Below are 15,477 nucleotides of genomic sequence, written 5' to 3'. Positions count from 1 at the left end.
TTGGCTGGGTTTTTTTCTCGGTCGCTGTACGCTTATGGGGTTTTATTTCCTAAAAGCTTTTAACTCTTTTTAAAAAAAAAAGCAATAATATTCGCACAATATATTTTACAATACATTTCATAATACATGTTGTAAAATAAGAGTATTTTTGTAAAATGATGTTACTTTTATAAATTATTTTACAAAAATATCCATCTTTTTAAAATATTATTGTGTAAAGTGTTGTGAAAAGTTACATGTTTGTAAAAAAAAAAAAAAAAAGATGCAAATAAAGAGTCACGTTATCACGAGGTACTTTTGCATAAGAACAATGTAAATATAGTCTTAGTATATACAAATCTCGCACACTTATTTAAAAAAAAAATGTGGAATCCATCATTAAAAAAATAAGTTTTTCGTGTAGGTTCGAAATTTACATATATTTTTTTAAAAGGAAGTGCATGAAACTTGCATACCTTAGGAATGCAAATATTATTTCTTATAGTAGAATATATGATTTATATCTTCCTTGTTGAACATATATGATTCCTTCATAAGTCACCACTTCTCAATTATCCTTTTGAATTACTTGCATAAAAATGAAAAAGAAATATCTTGAATTAGAGAATAAATGCCTCCTAGCCCATAGATAAAAAGATTATCCCCCATTTCACTTGAAAATTATGGAGGTAATCACTTTCTTACGGTTAAAAGAAAAAAAAAAAATTGATTCCATTTTCAAATAATTACATTGAGTACCTTTTTCTGTTGTATTTTTTCAGAGAGAGTCGCAGACAAAGAAAGAAGAACAATAAATTACATTTGTCCCTTTGACACTTTTTATCTTTTCACAGAAACTTATGTTCTATTGTTGTCTGCTACAATTTCTTGACATTCCTTGTGAAAATTCGAACTGTATCGTCTATTAAAGACTATATTTAGGAAAACTTGAATATCAAAGTCTGATTAGAGTTCCGAAAATGAAAAGAAAAACTTCATTTATTTAAAATTTAAAATTTAAAAGCCTCAATTCTCAAGCTTTGCAAGGATTGATGCTATTTCTGATAGGTATTTTTTTTTTTTTTTTTTAATAAAGAGAGGTCGGCACCTCCATCTTTTATTCAAAACAAACCCTCAAGTCATGGCGGAGGAAAACCGTAGACAAATAATACTAATTCAAACTCAAACGACAAGAAAGCAAAACACACGCCCAACAATAAATAAGGCCTAATACTAGGCAAACCAAGATAATTCATTCGAAGTAATCCTCTCACACGTAGGGGCCATCGGAACCCACAACATCATAAGACATGATAGCACAATTCTGCAATGTAGATTCAGACGGTAGCAGATGTGAACTGGTAAGAGGCATAAGAAAGAGAACCGCCCTTGTGCCAGCTATGGTGGATGAGTTTTGCCTTTGCATTTTCACCAGCAGCACCAACTGCCACATGTAATGGGTATAAATGATCCGGCCATGGGTGAGCCATTTTCGCACATGGTGCCTTCTCTTCCCTCTGATTCACGTCTTTGTATCTACATGACGAATTATATACTTAAGAAATCAAAATATAGAAGCTAGTGAGGAAGCCTGCCCCTTATTAAGCAACATTCACGCAAAGTTTGAAAAGCCTCGGCATTTTGTGATTCGTGGTGCCCTTGTGGTTGCTTAAGGGCGAGAAAAGCATCATCAACGTTAATTACACTAAAAAGCCAATAAGCCTTATACCATTGCATCAGCAAACCAAAAGTCTATGAACTACTGGGTAATTTTGAATGGAAATGATATAATAATTTTTTTATTGGGGGCTAAAAGATTCCTAGCAAACGTTTGGAGGATCGAGTTTAGATCTGTCACCAAGGGAAGGGGAGGGGAAGATTCAAACCAGCGATCTAAATTTTGCTCTCGTGAGCCCTTACTGAGTATGGCACCAATGAAATGAGATGTAGAACATAAATTATGAGATAGGAAATAGGTATCGGTTACCTTCCTTCAAGAAGAGCATCTTTAAGCCAGGTATCAAAATCCAAAGCCCAAGGAGGAGTGGGACAGTTTCTCGGTGCTCTCAAGTTATGAGTAGCACTACCAGAACCCATGATGAGGACACCTTCCTCCTTGAGAGGGGCCAACGCCTTCCCCAAGTTGTAGTGATAAGAGCCATCCCTATTGGGCTGAACTGAGAGTTGACACACTGGGATATCTGCCTCTGGATACATTAAAATCAGGGGAACCCATGCACCATGGTCAAGCCCTCGAGTTTTATCTTCTTCAACATGCTCAAAGCCAGATGCCATAAGCAGTTCCTTCACTTTCCTTGCAGTTCTGGAGCTCTTGAGCTGGAAATGAAGCAACAGAATTTGAAAAGATGGTCAAGTTAAATGAACTACAAAAAAGGTTCTTTCTTTACATGCTGAGTTGCTCTGGTGGTATCATCACTACATGCTTTTTGTCATGGACTTCATGGGAGATGAAAACAGATCTACCTTCTGTTATTGCTTATTTTCTTGCAAATCCAAGTAATGCCACTTATCTAGTTCAGGCCTATATGCATATCTAATCTCTGTTAAGACAAAATTAAAATTTGATATCCTCAGAACGAAACTTCAATTCATAAAAACAAGTATATCATATCATGACTCACTTAGGTTGTGAGCCAAACCACATTACGAAGCCATCACAGGAAAAGAAAGAGACTATACAACCCAACATATACCAAATGACCCATTTACATTTCAAATCAGAGCAACCTGAAGTCTCCAAAGTGAAGCATCCTTCGACTTTCCAAGGAAAATAAATCTGAACCAGATACTCCTTTTATACACCACTAGCACCTTCTTCCACCAAGAAATCTGCAATTTGGTTCAATTCTCTGAAAATATGACAAAACTGCAAATGCATATTAGGCCTCACCTCACAGATCTCCTCCCACAAGTCCCTTACATCCCAATGAACAAAACCAAACCCCTTCTGCCCAGTAAGAACTATAAGAGTATAGTTCAACATCTACACATAAATAACTAGGTTTGAGACATGAATGAAGACAATCGAGAACAGCCTTAAGCTCTGCTCTATTGTTGGGTCTTCTCCCATAACGTGCATAAAATCCTGCCAAAAATCTCCCAGCCAAGTCCCTGATCACACCTCCACTAGAACCTGGATTGCCAAAGCTGCTCCCATCAGTATTTAATTTCCCATGACCTATCACAGATCTGTACCACTTCAAAACTTGAACCACAGGCTGCTTATAAGAGATTTGAGGTAAACCCAATTCAGTGGCAGACCCACGTTGAACTGTTGTTTGGGGGGGGGGGGGGGGGGGGGGGGGGGGGGGGGGGGGGGGGGGGGGGGGGGGGGGGGGGGGGGGGGGGCTCTAGATTTTATACATAATTCTATAAATATAGAAAATGGCCCCCCAAAAAAATTTATAGTCTCCAGATGCTCTCTTAGATTTTTTTAAAATATACCTAGAAATGTCGTTCTCCAATTTTTTTTTATAGTGTCAAAATTTTGTTTAATTTCTATATATTATCTATTTTCAAGGACGTGACTTCTCCTAAATTAAAATTAAAACTATGTTTAGGAGAAATAGTAAACTTATTAATATGGATCCCAAAATTTTTTGTTATACAATATTGGGTTTCTTGATATGGAATCCAAAGTGAAAATACATGAAACATTATTTAAGGTTGATGATCTATATGAAAAATAGTTTGTAATTATGTTTTTATGATTTTTCAATCTCTTTTTAATTTACATAAGAGAAATAATGTTTGCACTCCTAGGATATGTGCAAATCGTGCACACTTCTTTTGAAAAAAGTACGTAAATCTAGGATCCGCAAAAAAAAAATCATTTTCTAATGATAGATTTTATTTTTTTTTCAAAGAGAGTGCATAGAATTTACACAACCTAAAATTATATTTGATATTACTCTTTACGTAAATGTGTCATTCAGTTAAAAAAAAAGAGTTGGCCCCTCACAATTGCTGGTTCCGCCGCCCAATTTCTGAATTAATTCAGAACCCAGATAGCTATTTTGTAGACATTTGGACACCTGCAATAACACCACAGACAATAGGCTCTTGATTATGAAAATAACAGCAGTTTTACTTTTACCATCAAAATGGCCCTGCTCTCCATCCTAGCTGATCAGATCTTCACAGCCAGAGATATTAGCTAAAAGTGTAAGGAAGCAGCCTATTAAACCAGACTCAGTGCATCTCTTACCAGCAACTGACTCTACTAAGACAGGAAAAACCACTCACACCCATTAAACCCAGCAAGGATGACAAAAAAATAAAAAAAAGCAGACAATTTAGTTTGAGGTTCCAGAACTTCTTCCGCATCATTAGCTAACATCAGACAATGCTAGTTCGTCAAACTTTGAAAATATTAAAAGTTCGTCACAAAAGACTCGGAAGAATCAAAATCAAAGGTTGACATAAAAAAACATAGATATACGATGTGATATATGCATATATGATGATGTGCCTTGTACATTTGTTCGGGAAAGTTATAGAAATCATGGATGGTTTCGTTGCGGCCAGCAATGACGTTGACGGTTGGCACCGTCGCCTCCCAGTGACCGGAAACAACGAGAATGGAAGTCGGGGTCTGGCAGAGACATCAGTCCTGCCATGCTTTCAAGAAATGCCTAGCCAGTAGCGACTCGTCTATCGACAGCGTCGGCGCTCCGTGGGATATGTAGAACGTGTCCATCTCTGTCGTACGAATTGCTTAGTTGCTGTTCTTGACAATGGACGATAAACGTGCGTTCACCTAACCTTTGTTTCCTCTGTTCTTTCTGCCAACCTCAACTTTTTTATAACAAAATTTCTGTGCAGTCAGTATTTTTTATCTATTAATAATTAATGTGATTGGTTTAATCAATTTTTTTAATATAAAATAATTATTTTAACTAATTACATCAATAAAATATAAAAAAATACAAAAAAATACTGTAAATAACAGAAATATTTTTATAATACTCTGCAAATCTTTTCTTTTCTTTTTTTAAAAAAATATTTAACATTTTCTAAAAATAAATTTATGAATTAACAATTTGTAGATTTATTTTAATAAATATCGACAGCACTTCTCTTATTTTTTATTTTGTAACTAACCACCGGTCCATTCTACCTTACGTTACATTCTAATTGATAAAGAAACCTTGTACGACTCTTTTTATAATTATTTTTAGAACAAGAGAAAGTTATGCAAAATTTTATATTTAAGTTAGCAAGAAAATTCAAGATTGATTTAAAAGAAAAATTAACATTTTTATGACGTGGTGTTATAATTTTCTTTTCTTTTTTTTACAATAGTGAATTGTGCAACCGTCGCGTAATCGTTTTGAAAAAATTGAATAAAATATAGGATCTACATGAAAAAAATTAATTTTTTAATAGTTGACCCACTCTTTTTCAAAGCGATTACGCAGTGTTTGCACACTTCATTGTTGTATGTAGAATTACTCAAAAAAAATCAAAAATTTAGAATCTAAATAAGGCACAAAAATACAAAAATTGACAGAAAATTCAAAATAATAATAATAATAATAATAATTTAGAACAGGGGGGCCAAAGTGCAACAAACCAGCCTCGGCCAGCCTCCAGGCAACCAATGTCCACGGCAAACAAATAAGAGCTGCAAATCAACACAAAAAGGTTTCTATAGATAACTTAAAAATATCACAATCGGTCTTCTCAATTTATTTTTTTAGAATTGCACCTTGAGAGAAGAAAAAATGATAAAGGAAATCGAGAGAGCAACTGAGGCCAAAAATATTTTGACACTTTTCATTAAATTATCTTCTGCATTACACACTATCCATTTATATATTATACAAAACATATGGGTACAAAGGTAAAGGAAAGAGGAAAAGAAGACAGCTAAGTTTCTATTCCTAGTATACAAACAATTCTACAAAATGTACCTAAACGGTAGAGCAGCAGCAGCATCATCCTAAAGGTATGTTGGAGGTTCCTTATGCTTTATCATGGAGGCTGCTGGTTCTGCCTTTGCAGTGTGGTGGCTACATGTTCCTCTGTTGCAGTGTTGACAGAGTAGCCTTTTTGTAGCAGTAGCAGAGTTGCATTCCTTCTTCATGGTCCTTAGATTATTCGAGTTTTGTGACTCCCCCTCAAGATGGGCATAGATATTTAAAATGCCCATCTTGGACAACAGAAACTGGAAATTTGCAGTGCTTAGTGCCTTAGTGAAAATGTCTACAAGTTGAAATCTTGAAGCAACATGTAAAGGAGTGATAACCTTGGCCAACACTTTTTCTCTAACAAAATGACAATTTAGCTCAATGTGTTTGGTCCTTTCATGGAAAACTGGGATCTTGGTTATGTGCAAAGCAGATTGGTTATCACAATATAGGGTGGCAGGCTTGGTATGCATAATGTTAAAATATTTTAATAAGGAAATTAACCATACTAGCTCACAGCTTGTGTGAGCTAGTGCTCGATATTCTGCTTCTGCAGAAGAGCGTGAGATTGTTGCTTGTTTCTTTGATTTCCAGCTAACCAAGGAATTACCAATGAAGACACAGAAACCTGTTATGGATCTCCTTGTTTCTGGGCAGGCTGCCCAATCTGAGTCACTGAAAGCCTTTAGGTGTAGATCACATTGAGAGGAGAAGAGTATACCTTGCCCTATTGAGCCTTTCACATATCTCAAAATTCTATGGGCAGCTTGCATGTGCACCTCACTTGGTCTGTCCATAAATTGACTGAGTATGCCTACTGCATAAGTGATGTCAGGTCTGGTTATGGTGAGGTAAATCAATCTTCCCACAAGTCTTCTGTAGCTTGAGGGATCATTCAGTGAATCTGAAGCTGAGTGTGAGAGTTTGTGATTTGTTTCAATGGGTGTGCTTGTTGGTTTGCACCCAAGGAGCCCTGCATCCTCTAAGATCTCTAGGCAGTATTTTTTTTGGCACAAATGAATCCCAGCAGCTGACCTTACAATTTCTAATCCCAAGAAAAATTTGAGGATGCCAAGGTCTTTAATTTTGAATTGAGAGTGAAGGTGGGCCTTTACTTTATCAATTTCCTTGATGTTGGAGCTGCCCATGACTATGTCATCAACCTAGACAAGCAAGGCTATGAAACCATCCTCATTATTTCTAGTGAAGAGAGAGTAATCTGATTTTGAGGGTTGGAATCCAATGGAGGTAAGAGCTTCAGAAAATCTGGAGTGCCATTGCCTAGAAGCCTGCTTGAGTCCATAGAGTGATTTGTGGAGTTTGCAAACCAGCTTTCCCTTCATGATGGACTCCCCCTTACAGTGGTAACCAGGAGGCAATTCCATATATAGATTTCCTCATCCAACTTGCCATGAAGGAAGGCATTGTGCACATCTAATTGATAAAGGTGCCAATTGAGAGTAGCAGCTAAGGCAAGAAACACACGGATAGTTGTGAGTTTGGCAACTAGACTGAAAGTTTCTTGGTAGTTGAATCCTTCCCTTTGAGTGTAGCCTTTTGCTACTAATCTAGCCTTAGGCCTCTCTATTGTACCATCATACTTGAGTTTAACCTTATAGACATATTTGCATCCCACTGCCCTTTTTCCTTCAGGCAACACAGTGATTGTCCAGGTGTCATTTTCCTATAAGGCTTTGAGTTCAGCATTCATGGCATCTTGCCAATACTTAGACTTAGTAGCTTCTTGGTAGGTTTGAGGTTCTCGAAGGAGGGAGAGTGAGAGAGCAAAGGAATGGTGATGAGGGGAAATACTTTTGTAGGAGAGGTAGTGATGGAGAGGATGAGCAGTAGGAGTATGAAGTGAATGTGGAGATGGGTTGGCATGAGCTGTCTGGCAGTGATAATCATGGAGATAAGCAGGTGGGTGTCGAGTTCTATCAGACCTCCTGAGGGTGATAGGTGTTGTGTTGATTTGTGGAGAGGCAGGTGATTGTGTGTAAGGTGAGGAGGGTGGAGGCAGGTTGTGTTCATCATTTTGTGAGGTAAACTCAGTGGTGCTTTTTTCAGTAGGGGTTGAGGGAGTGAAATGTTGGGATGTGAAGGGAGAGAAGATAGATTCTTGTATAGGTATTGGAAGGACTAGGTTTTGAGTTGGTGGGGTGGTATCAAAAGTTTGGTGTTGAAAAGGAAAAAATGACTCATAAAAATTACATCCCTCGAGACAAAACAAGAGTGATCTTCAAGATCATAAACTTTGTATCCTTTGATTCCAGGTGGGTAACCTATGAAAATACATTTTCTTGCTTGAGGATCCAGCTTACTTCTATGGTTCTTGACAATGGATGCAAAGCATAGACATCCAAAGACCTTTAAGTGAGAATAGAAGGGAATATATGAGAAGAGGGTTTTATAAGGGGACTTATTGTTGAGGACAGTTGTAGGAATTCTATTGATGATGTGTGCTGCAGTCAACACAAAATCTCCCCAAAAGTTGAGTGGAAGGGAAGCTTGAAAAAGTAGGGCTCTGGCAGTGGAGAGAAGATGTTGATGCTTCCTCTCCACCACCCCTTCTTCTTGGCTTGACCATGGTAAACAGCCAGCACTGATGATTCATTTGGGGGCATCACAAGGGATCTAGCCTCCCTTTGTCTTTCTTCCTACAACACTAGAGAGAAGACTCTATCTAATAAGGGTATGGGACTCATAAGAATAATCTGACCTCTAATGGTATCATAGGTATCATTCAAGCCCATTAAAAACTTGAATATTGAATCTGTTTGTTGGACTTCTCCTATGGATTCCAAGGCTTTACAAGTGCACAGGCCACATGAACAATGGGGTAGTGGCCTATAGTTGTGCAGTTTTTCCCACATTGCATTAAGTTGGGTAAAGTAGTCACTCATAGATTGTGTTCCTTGAGTGATGGACCCTAGTTGCTGTTGTAGTTGATAGATGCGCACATTGTCAGGTTGTGCAAACCTAGCTTTAAGCTTATCCCAAACTTCTTTGGCTGAGCTCACATATAGAACATTAGATGCAATTTCTTTTGAGATTGAGTTGAGAATCCAAGATAGGATCAAGTTGTTACAGCGGAGCCAAGGCACATAAAGGGTGCTGGTGAGTGCAGGAGTTTCAATGCTTCCATCCAGAAAACCAAGTTTATTTTTTATGGAAATGGCTAAGGTGAATGAGCAATTCCAAGAGAAGTAGTTAGGCCCTGTGAGGTGAGGTGTGACCACCACAGTGTTGGCATTATCACTGTGGTGCAAAAAAAAGGGGCTGTTGGGGTCCTCAGATGGGGAAGGTTTGTGTTGTGTTTCGGTCTCAGCCATGGGAGCAATAAGCTACAAATAAGATGATGAAGATGATGTTTGATGATAGGAATGAAAGAAGCAGGTTAAACCTGACTCTGATAACATGTTAGAATTGCACCTTGAGAGAAGAAAAAATGAGAAAGGAAATCGAAAGAGCAACTGAGGCCAAAAATATTTTGACACTTTTCATTAAATTATCTTCTGCATTACACACTGTCCCTTTATATATTATACAAAACATATGGGTACAAAGGTAAAGGAAAGAGGAAAAGAAGACAGCTAAGTTTCTATTCCTAGTATACAAACAATTCTACAAAATGTACATAAATGGTAGAGCAACAGTAGCATCATCCTAAAGGTATGCTGCAGGTTCCTTATGCTTTATCATGGAGGCTGCTGGTTCTGCTTTGCAGTGTGGTGGCTACATGTTCCTCTGTTGCAGTGTTGACAGAGTAGCCTTTTTGTAGCAGCAGCAGAGTTGCATTCCTTCTTCATGGTCCTTAGATTATTCGAGTTTTGTGAGTTTTGTGATATTTACTCGATAAGACTTTTTTAACTTATTTATTATCTAATAATCAGTTTTTCACAACAATGAGATTAGATTCGCTGCGTAGCAGCTGACTCTATTACTCCATTGTTGAGAGTAATTAAGCACATAATTTTTTCCTTTTAATTTAAATAATATTTCTTCTGTACAAAAAAACAACGAAGTAAATGAAAAGGCTGAAAATTTCCGTAACATTCTGAAGGGTTATGCATGGTTACATGAATGTTTGATGAATCTTATGATTATGCCCTACTCGTTAAGTACTTAAGCCTCGTAGAAAGTTGTAAATATATGTGTGTGTGTGTTTCTTTCATCGACAAGTACCGGTGTTACGCTGATGCATGGTTGCATGAATGGTTTTTCGCATTTGTGTTCGTTCAACAGAAAGAGTTTCTGAACTCTTCCAGCTTCCACTCCACTTCAATGGAAATATCTTCATTTTCGTTTTTATCAAACTCTCAAAGCTAAGCTGCCTAACCAGCTTTGAGCCGCCAATTACTGTAGATTGTTACATTGGACAGATAAGTTTTCTTCGTAGCTCATCACTGTATAGTCATGAGTGAGACCCCACTTTGTAATATTGAATCCTTCTAATGTTGGAAAAAAACTTCCTTAAAGCCTGGTCACTGATGTATTGCACGAGTGTCTTCTGCTCCTCCTCTTCTACACCCTTGTTTACTTGTTTGGCAGTTCGAAAATGTCTGCTTGGTGGGGAAGAAAGTGCAGCAAGAACAAAGGAATACAACCGCAGCCAGTTGTATACCACGACTCACTTCGTACCCACCTCCTCAATCTGTCCAAATCATCGACTAAGAACGACAACACCAAGGGCAAGGACAAGGAAACACCCACGAGCTTAGTCAATGACTTCGACGGCTACTCCGTGTTTTCAGGTTTCGATTCCGATAGCGGCGACAGGAGTGGCCATCCGCTACCTCGGCGGTCGACTTCTTTTCTTTTCTGGTGTTGCTGTTGTCCGACTTCGTCCGTGAAGGATCATATCCCCGGGGTTGCGGTCGGGATGGGATCCCGCTCGGGTTCGTTTTCGGGCGTGAGCTCTTCTTGGTCCTCCGACGATCAGCCAGTTTCTCAGGAAAATGGTCAATTCGGTGATTTCAGGTTGGTTTTTGGCGACGTTGATTTTTGATTGATTAATGGATCGTTTCTGGCGTCATTAATGATGTTTCTGACTTCGATTGGTTCGAGCAATTTAGGAGCATTATTTCATTTGATTTGCAAAAGAGGCACTTTCTCTCTCAATTTTTTTCTGGTTTCCAGTCAAACTTAGCCATGTGGGTACAAGTAATGAGGGATTTTATTGATGAATGGTAGGCATAGATGATTATCCTTGACAAATGATTAGAAGTTGTGATGAAAAGGAAAGCTGTAACCTTTCAAGTTTCAAGTTCTATATTATGCTGTACAATCTTGATCACCTGCGTTTTATGCTTGAAACCAAGTCCTGACTCCTGACTGTAATTGGTCTCTGTTTCCTAGTTCAATCAGCAATGCTTTCTCCAAAACAGACCTCAACAAATATTTTCAATTATGCTTCTTTCTTTCACAATAGTGTGAACTGTAACCCACGCTATTTCTTTGATTGCAGAGGACAAGGTGATACCAAAGTAAACGTGAGATCAAGAAGCCCCGGCCAAGGGTCGAGCGGCCCCACAAGCCAAACATCACTTATTCACCCACGATTAAGCGACTTGAGTCTGGAGTCTCTAGCAGTAAAGCAAGAAGGCAGAAAGAGTCAATTTTTTCATCTGCCTCTTCCTGTTTCTCCAGTTTCTCCTACTATCCTTTCTGCCTTACCAAACACAAATATAAATGGAGGCATAAAAAGCACAACTTCTACACAGTCCCAGTGGAAGAAAGGAAGGCTTCTTGGAAGGGGTACTTTTGGGGATGTATACGTAGGATTTAATAGGTGATTTGAAGTGCTTATTATATATCTTTAGTTCTAATGTAAAATACAATTACACATCCTGTGGTTTAATGCAGTTTTACTGACACCCTGGGTTTTCGATTTTTCAATTCACACCTCTTGCAGTATCTAATTCTTCAAATCAATTACTTTACTTTCTTCCACCTTTGATTAGATTCATTAGCGAAAATTAGTCTGCATGAGATTCAAGTGAGCCCACAGGTATCAATAGATTTATCTCAAAATTTCTATTGAGATAAATGAACTTAGAATGAGTGTTATAAGGAAAATGCATGCTTATGGTCTGATTCTAAGTACCTTGAATTCATAAACTAAACAAAATTTCTTATGGTGCTTTAACTGTCAAAATCAACAGTAATTGTTTTTGTTGGGGGAACTGCATGGACATGCCTGTTAGTATATTTCATTTAGTGCAGCAGTAAGGGGGAACATTCTAAGGTGTTATTAACAGCAGAAAGAAACCGTATCTCGGGATAAATATCAGAAAACTGATGTAGCATTGTATATTTTGTTGAGCACTTCTATATGTTCAGCATCTCTGTTTTCAACAGAAATTCTCAACTCCATGGCCTGGAGGTGCATGCGAGTTGCCATGTGTACCAGAGGTTCACATATGTTTCATGTGTATGGGAAGTGTGAGTGGTCCACATGGTCTATCATGTGACAATTTCACTTCGGGTATATCCACATGGATATGAAATAGTCATCAGCTATGTCAAGAAAGAGACTCTAGAAAATTGGAGTAAGAGTGGCATTTTCCTATTTTCTTACTTTTCAATCGATGTGTTTGCAACTATAACAGTGAAAATGGGAAAATGTGTGCAATAAAAGAAGTCAGGGCCAGTTGCGATGATCAGATATCAAGAGCATGTCTCAAGCAACTGAACCAGGTAACATGTTCAGTAATTTATTTATTCCCTTAACTTATCACATTTCAACAGAATTTTTTCTTGTCCATCAGGAGATAAATTTTCTCAGTCAGCTTTCACACCCAAACATATGTCAATACTATGGAAGCGAACTGGTAAGAGTTGATCTCATAAAGACCATTAATACAGCCGGACACACACAGTTAGATTGATAATCAATCTATGTAAATATAATTGTGAATATTGAAAGCCTGCTTTTGTTATATCTCTGGATTACCATGTTCTTAGGGTGAGGAAACACTTTCAGTTTATATGCTCGATCCATAAATTACTTGAAGAATTTGGTTCGTTTAAGGAATCTACTATTCAAAATTATACCAGGCAGATTATTTCTGGGCTTGCCTACGCACATGGAATAAATACAGTGCACAGGTACTTGGGAAATTGTAGTCACGGTTCTTGAGTAGTTTGTTCCTGGAATTGCAGCTTTGTTAATTTCTTTATTATTATTATTATTATTATTAAGTAAGGTGTTCTCTTGGCAGAGACATCAGAGGGGCAAACATATTGGTAAATGTTAACGGTGAAATCAAGTTGGCAGACTTTGGCATGGCCAAACATGTACATTTATCTTTCCCTAAACAGAAGTTACTTCTAGAACACTAGGAGAAAAGTCAGTGCCTATCTGTTTCAGATTTATTTACTCACATGTGTGGGAGCAAGGTTTCACACCAAAATACTCACAATTTAAGCTCTCTTCCACTCTCTCAGTGTTTTCTATTAAACAAGAGTAATGTTAGGGACAAGTCCCAAATGCACAACAAGCGCGAGGCTTGTACATTTGGGCCTGCTATCTTGGATGTAGGGCATATAATCTAACTAATATTATAGAGCAAGCCTGATGTATTGGTGAGCCAAAAGCATATATGACCTGTAAAGTGTAAACTTCGAGTGCTTTCCTATTTGTAGTTAAAAAAGGATTCTAATTTTTGGTTCTTCTGTTGCAGCTAACAGGTTGTTTCTCAATGCTTTCTAAACCTTACTGGAAGGCGCCTGTGGTAGACCCTCTCTCTCTCTCTCTCTGTCTCTCCCCTATTACTGTTCACTAAGGTGTGTTACTCGTGCTCCTCACTTGCTTTTCTAATATCAGGTTATAACGAACACAAATGGACCCAGTCTTGCTCGGGATATTTGGAGCGTGGGTTGTACAGTTCTTGAAATGGCAACTTCTAAACCACCATGGGGCCAGTATGAACAGGTGCGATATAAGATATTCAGCAGTTCTTTTGTATAGAACTGATTTTGTATTATGGTCATCTCTGAAGTACAGTTTGTAGAACCAAAATGGTTATGTTGTGTTGGTTTAAACAGGCGACTGCAATGTTCAAAATTTTAAACCGCAAAGATGGCCCTGAAATTCCTGAACACCTTTCCAATGATGCAAGGAATTTCATCAAGCTGTGCTTGCAGAGAGACCCGGCAGCGCGGCCTACTGCCTTGCAACTGCTACATCACCCTTTTATTCGAGACCAGGCAACAAGGATTGGGTGGCAAATATGAATGTGAGCAAGGGAACCTTCCGTAACATGTTTGGTGGAACAAAACAAAACAAAACATAATCTCATAACATGTTTACAACGAAATGCGTTTGTGCTCATAAACGGTTCAATTTCCAAAGGCTTTGGTAAATTGAACTGGAATGTGTGTTCTATGGTTGTACTTTTATCGAAAGCTTAAACAAAAGACTGTAACTTTGACATATACGTCTATAAACATGTCCCTTGAAAATCAAATAACATTGTTTATTCAATCCTAATTTCCACATGTAAGTTTTATTTGACATGAAAATGAATGCTTTTCATAAGCCTCATCTAACTGTTGGCATGAGAATTGCATGGAATCATCTTTGGAGATGAAAAGCTTAGAAAAATAATTTCTATAAACCTCTATCTTATTTTCTTTTTCATTCGTTTTAAAGTTTGGATTTTGAGCCAATCTCATTCTCCCTTCAAACTTTCTGAGCAGCCAGTGTAAGAGAACTCCCATTCAAATAGACCAAATATCACTTTCTGAGTGAAAGAAATTATACAATGATGGCATTGTTCCCCACTTCAAGAGCCCAGGAAAGCAGCTCTCCCTTTGTATTATAGTTTTCAATTCCATTTCATTCCGGTCGAAATTTTCCGTTCCGGTGTAATATCAATACATTATACCTCCTCGTTCTGTCTCGTTCCAAATTTCAGCCCATATACAACCTATCTAGAAAATAAAATAAAATAAAATAAAAACATAGCCATATACAACCTACACAATAACTAACCTTTTGTTCTGTTCTCCTTTCTTTTTTCCAGATGGTTTGGCCTTTATAGACAACCTATAACCGGAAGGTAATGTGATTCCAAAACAAAGGATGTCAAATATGCCCTTTCACATTGGTATTAGTATATTTAATAATAATAAATGAGGGGTCCTACACTATGATCTCTTCTTATAAAATCAAATCACAAAAAGGTAGTTAAAGCAGTTCATCCAATTTCTATAAATAAATAAATAAAGGGAAGTCGGTGCAGAGGAATGATATCATAGTAATCTGTTATCTTAACCATATGTAGGATTATTATAAGTAATTAAATTTCTTCATTATCTGATGGTCAAGAGAGACAAACGTAATATTTGTGAAGATTGAGTGATTGGAAGTGTGGAGTTTTTAGATTTTGCAGGAATATTTTGTTCTTTATTTAATTAATTAATTAATTCTATGGAAGGAAATATTCAAAACCAATTTCTGTACTTGATTTGCTAGTGTTCATTACCGTGTTGAATCAGTCAATGAATCCATTGTTGCTAGAGTCGAGACAAGAACCAGAGCTCACGTGTTTTTTTTTTT

At 37.5% G+C, this 15,477-nt stretch overlaps 2 pseudogenes; one reads left to right on the top strand and one right to left on the bottom strand.

Annotated features, from left to right (window-relative positions):
- Positions 1-1,270: 1,270 nt before the first annotated feature.
- LOC121251472 lies at positions 1,271-4,798 on the bottom strand (annotated as a pseudogene).
- Positions 4,799-10,338: 5,540 nt separating this feature from the next.
- LOC121252457 lies at positions 10,339-14,400 on the top strand (annotated as a pseudogene).
- Positions 14,401-15,477: the final 1,077 nt, after the last annotated feature.

Source organism: Juglans microcarpa x Juglans regia, chromosome 2S (assembly GCF_004785595.1).
Source record: "Juglans microcarpa x Juglans regia isolate MS1-56 chromosome 2S, Jm3101_v1.0, whole genome shotgun sequence".
Lineage (NCBI taxonomy): Eukaryota > Viridiplantae > Streptophyta > Magnoliopsida > Fagales > Juglandaceae > Juglans > Juglans microcarpa x Juglans regia.
Note: the sequence above shows the minus strand (reverse complement) of the source record. Positions and strands in the feature narration are given on the sequence as shown.